At 42.4% G+C, this 7,756-nt stretch overlaps 1 protein-coding gene across 1 annotated transcript in view; it reads right to left on the reverse strand.

The window, feature by feature from the left end:
• Positions 1-6,016: 6,016 nt before the first annotated feature.
• cldn10d (claudin 10d) overlaps positions 6,017-7,756 on the reverse strand; it is an 11,936-nt gene continuing 10,196 nt past the window's right edge. The window contains exon 5 of the mRNA XM_077596553.1: positions 6,017-7,756. This exon is cut by the window's right edge and continues 502 nt beyond it. The gene's annotated coding sequence lies outside the window, so the exon portion shown is untranslated.

Consider the following 7,756-nt stretch of genomic DNA (forward strand, 5'->3'; position numbering starts at 1 on the left):
GGCGTGGGCGGGGGGTTCCTTTTTTTTTTCCACGACAACGCACTCGTAAACGGAACAAACAAATTTAAATTAACTTGGATTAATATATACAGACACTCAAACATAAGTTTAATGTAACTTTACACAAAACTGAATTCTAATTTTGTTGTAATCTTTTTTTACCTTCGTTCTGGCCGGGTTAGCGGTTTGCCACGCATCCACCCTCACGTTCGCTATCGATGGACTGTTTGCTGTTGTATTGCCTTCAAAATATTCCCAAAATGATGCACACAAATGTCCTCACAATAGGATAACGCACGACCACTTGCCAACGAGAAATAGTCTTTAAAAAACGATCGCGGGAGCTTTCCTAAGAAAGAATAACAGGAAATGACATAACTGAGCTTCCCACGTAGTGATTGTGGGTAATGAAGTTTTATTCTGAGAAAGGTTGCCATTGCCTATGGTTTTGTGTGCAGGAGTATACTTCATTACCCAGAAAGCCCTCTTTTTGCATGCGCGTTGTGCGTTTCCTGGTCGTATGAGAAACTCGTCTGAATTAATTAGTTCCGTGCTCGTAAATATTGTTATACACGAAAGATATGCAAAAAAGGTCGCATCACGAAATTTTGACCGCATAACGGGCGAATTATTCGATCGAAATTTCCCCCGTAAGACGAGCATTTTGTATGACGAGCGGTCGTATGACGAGGTACCACTGTATCAATATATTACACAGAGGAGCCCGGCGTTGCCGGGCCTTCTACTTGTTGGCTCGAATGGCGGCATCTTTCCTTGTTCGACGTCCGAGCTGGAGCTGAAGAGGACTCTGGCACTGACCTGTGAAACTCAGGTGAACTCCATGCTTAAGAGTGTTAAGACAATGCAGGAAAATAATGGTGGCCACAAAAAAAATTCACCTCCATATTCATGGCTTTAATAGGGCGTATAAATGTCTTTGAAGGGAAAATCTTAAGAAAAATCGCACATGGTATTTCTGCGATACTGTATGAATCGAAAGGATCGTCTGCTGGATTACTCATTACGAAAGGGTGTTGCTTGCACGTGGACGAATTCAAAAAGGAAGTCACCAGCAGTACAACCAGGAAGTGTGTCTGAGTCTGGATGCAATAATAGCATGAGATACACATTACACAGGTATCAAGGCTGATATTTTAATGATCGACCCCAAGACCTTCGATCAGCCTTAACAACTATTGGGATGTGCTGACATGGTAAACACTACGAACACATATATCAAGGCTACTCGCATTGGCCAGTCAGCATCACCCTGAGCGAGAAATGGCAGGCACAAGTGAGTTTTTTTACGTTTTATGCAAGATCCGTTTTTTTTCTTGAATTTCATTCATTGACGAAATAAATTTTGTTAGCATTTTATCTGTTAATCCCTTTTCTATTTTGTAATAAGTGACCGTATCTGTCACATTGTCTTGCGTTATGGCGTTCCGTCTTTGTCACCTTGCAGTTTTGTGCATGTCAAGTCTAATTTGTGCACATATAAGCAAAACCCTTGATTCAGTCATTATTTTGAGTAACAAATACGGCTTATATGAGAGAAAATACGGTGTAGATATATATCAGAAACGCAAGAGAACCAACTTTACGCTGCAGGACAAGGAGATAATCGATGCTGCGAAGAAGGAGTTGAATCAGTCCAAGCTAGCCAGGGATATAAGCAAGAAATGTGTCAAAGTTAAGAGAACCAATCAAATCAATCAAAGCTGGAGTTACAGGCTCAAGACCCGAAGCTCGAAGAAGCTCATGTGGCTGAACTAAGCAAGAGGACAGAACCTGCGTGTCAGCGGCGATTCATCAAGGTGAAGGCGATGAAACTGGCCGAGCTGATGCACATCCCGGAATTGAAATAGACAATGAGAGGTTCAAGATCCGCCGAAAGAATATCCGCCAGCTGACGATTTTTGATAGCTTTGGACTGAGCTGATGTATAACATGAAAAAATAAAACCGTTTAAAAAAAAAAACCTCGTTTCTATACCACTCGCTTTTGCTCGGTCCCGACGGGTGGCATAGTAATGAGATTCGACTATCTGCTACTCTAAATGAAAACATATTATTTACTGAATGTATCTAGATTCTATCACAGTGAGCAGCATATTAGCCTCGGGTTTAGCTAACTTTCTAACCTGTCCCCAATTCTTATATTTGACAACATGTAAAAGAAGAACAAAAGCATGATCAGTCCACAATGATTTGCTGGTCACATGTAAAATAGAGGTCATGCGACTTTAACTTGCAACTTGTATTCTTTTGCTGTGATGGTTGTCGTTTCCTCTTCGGTATAAATGTTTATACAGGCATATCCCTACTTACGAATGCCTTTAGGTACGAAATTTTCAGGTTACAAAAACATTTTATATGCAAATGAGTGCCTCGAGATACGAAAAAAATCCAAGTTACGAAATGCCCCAAAAAGTAAATGCATTTCCATATCCGTTATTTTATTTTGAAATTGTCGCGTATGCATTGATTCTCACTTTAGAACCTCGCGACAATCTACTGGGCTGTCATTGGCTGTCTCACAACAACCACTATCAACCACTATTGAGTGTTAAGACCTACCGTATGCATGCATGTACATTTATGTGTATGTATATATGTGCTAAGCAACACGCTTATTTATTTATATATTTATTCATGTATTTATTAATTAACTTACATATTACCTATCTATTTATGTCTAAAATGCCTTTCCTATTCCTGCATCCTCGCCGTCTTGCTACTGTGACAACGGAATTTCCCGAATACGGGATGAATAAAGTTATCCAATCCATGTTTCAAGATTCTCTCTTATGTACTTTTGACCGCCGTTCGTCGTCACGGAGTTCCGGCGGTGTTTTTTTGTGCAGTTTTTTCCAAGTGTGGATAAAGCAGCTGCTTCTGTTTTCATCATCATGCCTCCCAAGAAAATTACCAATGTGAATGAAAAGAAGTGGTCAGAGAGGAGGACAATGACGACTTGGTCGAGGGGCATAAAAATGAACTCTCTAGAATTAATGGACACTCCGGCAATTCAGGGGGACGAGGAGGAAGCAGCGACCATTCCAACAGCATAAATCAAACAAATGCTGGAAAAATTTCACAAAATTTCTGTCTTTGTAGAAAAAACACATTCAGAAAAAGTGTTCACGAGTCGTGCTATCGCCCACTTTGACGACGTTTGTCTGTTGCATTTTAGAATCATTATTAAAAGTCGTCAAAGGCAATCGTCTTTGGATAGTTCTTTTTTCAAAACGTCTATCAACCAGCACTGCAGAAGGGCAAGTTAAATCCAAACAGGTAAGAACCAGTAATAGAGTAGTCTAACGCCATCATCAAATTCGCTGACGACACCACTGTGGTCGGACTCATCTCAGGAGGGGATGAGTCGGCCTACAGAGATGAGGTCAACAAACTGTCTTCGTAGTGCTCGGTGAACAATCTCACACTGAACACCACGAAAACTAAAGAAATAATCCTGGACTTTCGCAAACACGGCACAGATCTGGCCCCACTCCTCATAAATGGAGTATGTGTAGACAGGGTCCAGTCCTTTAAATTCCTGGGGGTCCACGTCACGGATAAGCTCTCATGGTCTACAAACATCACGGCAGTAGTGAAGAAGGCTCAGAAACGACTCCATTTCCTCAGGGTACTTAGGAAGAACAACTTAGGCACCAAGCTTCTGATAACCTTCTATAGAACCACTGTAGAGAGCATTCTGGCGTACTGCATCACAGTGTGGTACGCTGGAAGCACGGCGGCAGACAAAAAGGCCATGCAGAAAGTGATTAACACTGCCCTGAGGATTGTCGGCTGCTCTCTGCCCTCACTGGAAGACATTGCCAGCCCTCGTTACCTTAGCAGAGCCAGGAACATCATAGGGGACCCTTACCACCCTGGTCACAATCTGTTCCAGCTGCTGCCCTCTGGCAGACACTATAGGTCCCACAAAGTACGGACAAATAGGCTTAAGGACAGTTTTTTCCCCACATCCATCAGAACTCTAAATTTGCGGTAACACAACACACATTCCCTTCTGAGGTAATATGAAAAGATGTTTGGGTGGTGATCTGCCTCCTACTAGCTGACTGAAGGTAAGTGAAAGACAGTGAGAGGTAAGTGACCTGTATCCATAACAGCAGAATGCCAAATTACAAATCCGTAACTATCACTTATTTAGGTCTTTTGCCGAGTAAACGCAGCTTATGGACAATGTTCCCTCTAATTTTTTGTTTGTCTGGGCAGAAAGACAACGTCCCTGAGCACACTGAGTACCGGTGTGAGCAACATCATCATTGCTCGCTATGGGCACACACCAGTATCACACCTGCCATAAGCAGATGCATGTCTACTACACATAAATGATTTAGTAATAATAAAATGTAATGATTAATATCTATGAATGGGCGGCCCGGCGGATGAGTGATTCGCGCGTCGGCCTCACAGCTCTGGGGTCCTGGGTTCAAATCCAGGTCAGTCCACCTGTGTTGAATTTGCATATTCTCCCTGGGTTTTATCCAAGTACTCCGTTTTCCTCCCACATCCCAAAAAGATGCATTGTAGGCTGATTTGACACCCTAAAATTGCCCCTAGGTATGGGTCTGAGTGTGCATGGCTGTCCGTCTCCTTGTGCCCTGCGATCGGCTGGCCACCGATACAGGGTGTCCCCCACCCCTGGCCCAAAGTCAGCAGGGATAGGCTCCAGCACCACCCGCGAGTGATAAAGCGGTTCAGAAAATGAATGAAAAAATATCTATGAATAAAACATCTTCATAAATGCCATTAGAATATGCACAAATCCGAATTCAATTTGACCTTATTTTACACATCTGTCCTTTTCCCTTCTCATTCTCGTTCAAATGACTTTTCTGCTGAACGTGTTACTTGAGATAGTCAAGTTTCCATTTATATGCAATATTTTCCATGATTTTGCTTTGATTTATTTAATAAGGGATAGCACAATGAAAATATTTATATTCATGTTAATGAACATATATATATATATATATATATATATATATATATATATATATATATATATATATATAAGATTGTAGCCGAGGGCTAATTTCCATTTATAGTCCATTGTGTAGGTTGAACACAAACGATCACACGTACTAGACACACAGACACGCACGCATGCACGCACACAACCACACGCACAGTAGATTTAGACAGTTCTCACCCGATTTCACCGCCTGATAGAAGGGCTGTAAAACACGAAAAACATAAGAGTGGACAGAGCTACTGCTACTGGCTGCCGCGTAAACGGCGCCATCATGGGGAAAGGGGTAAAAAAAGGGATTTTTTTACTGCGCACCATATGATTGCTGCTGCGCGAAGAAGCCGAGAGTAGTGCGAAATTGCGCACGCGCGCAGCTTAGAGGGAACATTGCTTATGGAGAAGCACCACCAATTTCGTCATACGCAGTTTCTGGGTGTGATGACAAGTAGGGTTTTTGTTGTTGATGATGACGACAGGGCCTATGTCCGATTATTATTATTAAATGGGTGAAAAATGTAATTCCAAAGAAATCATAAGATGTTCATGTTGTTTGAATTCTTAATGTCGTGTTTATGAGATGTGTTCGTGTGTTTGTGTGCTATCTCTTTCTGTTGCCTACCGTTCGTTAGCTTCCTCTTGTTCCCCTGCGTTTCAACACGTATAGCTTTTGTATGCTTGTTATTCATTTTAAGACATTAATCATTTTCTTATAATTTTCTCTCATCTTGTGTGTTTCTCCTTTCATACAAAATTAGAACACTGACCAATTTTAAAGGGTTTAGTTGGTAGTTGTGTGAGTACCATGGAACGAATTCGAGTATTTACATATAACTGGAACCAATTAATTTCGTAAGTAGAAGTACAGTGTTACCTCAACATACGATCGTAATCCGTTCCGAGACTGAGATCGTATGACGAGGTTCTCGTAACTCGAGCGGACGTTTCCCATTGAAATGAATGGAAAAAAATTTAATTCGTTCCAGCCCTCTGAAAAAACACCAAAAACAGGATATTGGATTGGAAAAAATGTTTTATTTCTTCTAATTCCCCATCTATTAACAAAGTAACACATAACTAGTAGTTTAATAGAAATAAAATGTGTTTAATCTAACTATAATTGGGCGGATTTCGCCGACGGGAGAGGGGCACAAAAGGGGCGGGGGGCTTCGTTTTTTTTCCACACAACACACTCGTAAATGGAACAAACACTCCACCCTCACGTTCGCTATCGATGGGCTGTTTGCTGTTGTACTATTCCCTTCAAAATATTCCGAAAATGATGCACACAAATGTCCTCACAATCGGATAACGCACGGCCACTTGCCAACGAGCAGCAGTCTTTAGTCAGCGATCGCTCCGCTGCTCATGGGAGCTGCGGGGGCGCTGGCTAGCGGCTCCCTTTTAGCTTGTAGCATCTGTGTTCGCATCCCCTTTGAACGGCGCCTATGATAGAGTTGCTACCGGCGATGCTATTGCGGGGAGTTGCGAGCCAGTGCCCCTGATGTTCTTATGAGCAGCCAACGAGCAGCAGTCTTTTATCAGCAATCGCTCCGCTGCTCATGGGAGCTTCGGGGGCGCTGGCTAGCGGCTCCCTTTTAGCTTGTAGCATCAGTATTCGCATCCCCTTTCAACGGCGCCTATGATAGAGTTGCTACCAGCGATGCTATTGCGGGGAGTTGCGAGCCAGTGCCCCTGATGTTCTTATGAGCAGCGAACGAGAAGTAATATAATACTCCTCGTATTAGATAAAAATAACAGGAAATGCAGCAGCTGAGCTTACCCACGTATTGATTGTGGGTAAAGTTTTATTCTGAGAAAGAGTGCCATTGCCTGTCGGCGTTGTGTGCACGAGTATGCTTCATTACCCAGAAAGCCCTCTTTTCCCCGCGCATGCGCGTTGTGCGTTTCCTGGTCTGAATAACTCATTCGGTGCTCGTAAATATTGTTATACACGAAAGATATGCAAAACAGACAGTGCCATGGCCACCTGGCTTGGTCGCATCACAAAATTTTGATCGCATGATGGGCGAATTATTCGATCGAAATTTCCGTCGTAAAACGAGAATATTGTATGACGAGCGGCCGTGTGACGAGGTACCACTGTACAACTGTATTGTTAATGAAATCCTCTGTGTCATACTGCAAACCCTTCTGCCTCCATCTGTAGGATACCACTTTGGTATTGCTGCAAAACAAATCACTAACATACTCCGGTTTATGCTCCCCTGCCATGGATTGTACCAATCACAAAGCTTGGCAGATTAGTGGAGTGGGCGTCATATTGAAATGTGCATTCTGCCCTTATCTAGTCATGACTGCATGTACTCCCTAATTTCCTAAATAGAACTCTTCTATATCCCAACCAGATGCGCCCTTGAAGAAATTGAAATATTGTAGTTACCTTGTTTCTGCCGGTTCATAACAATAGTGTACTGTTTTAGTGGATAATCCTGACATAAAGTCTTGATACCACCCTCTTAAGAGAATAAAGATGATTGTAAGTTGTCTGTCTGCACGCATTTGTGGACGAGTGCCTTTCTCTGTAGTCCTCCTGTGCCCGGAATATTCGGTAATAAAAGTTTCGAAATCACTTCATCGCCTCCAGCCTGTATTTAGACAACCAGCATCTTCCACATACGAAATTAATCAAACCCGAAAAGGAAGATAGAGCTCTCTTCCTTCAACAGTAGCAACAGTATCTAAGTGGGGCAGAGCTATTTGGGAATTATTAATTCATTTTCCGTGACAATTT

Source organism: Stigmatopora argus, chromosome 1 (assembly GCF_051989625.1).
Source record: "Stigmatopora argus isolate UIUO_Sarg chromosome 1, RoL_Sarg_1.0, whole genome shotgun sequence".
NCBI classification, from domain to species: Eukaryota; Metazoa; Chordata; class Actinopteri; order Syngnathiformes; family Syngnathidae; genus Stigmatopora; species Stigmatopora argus.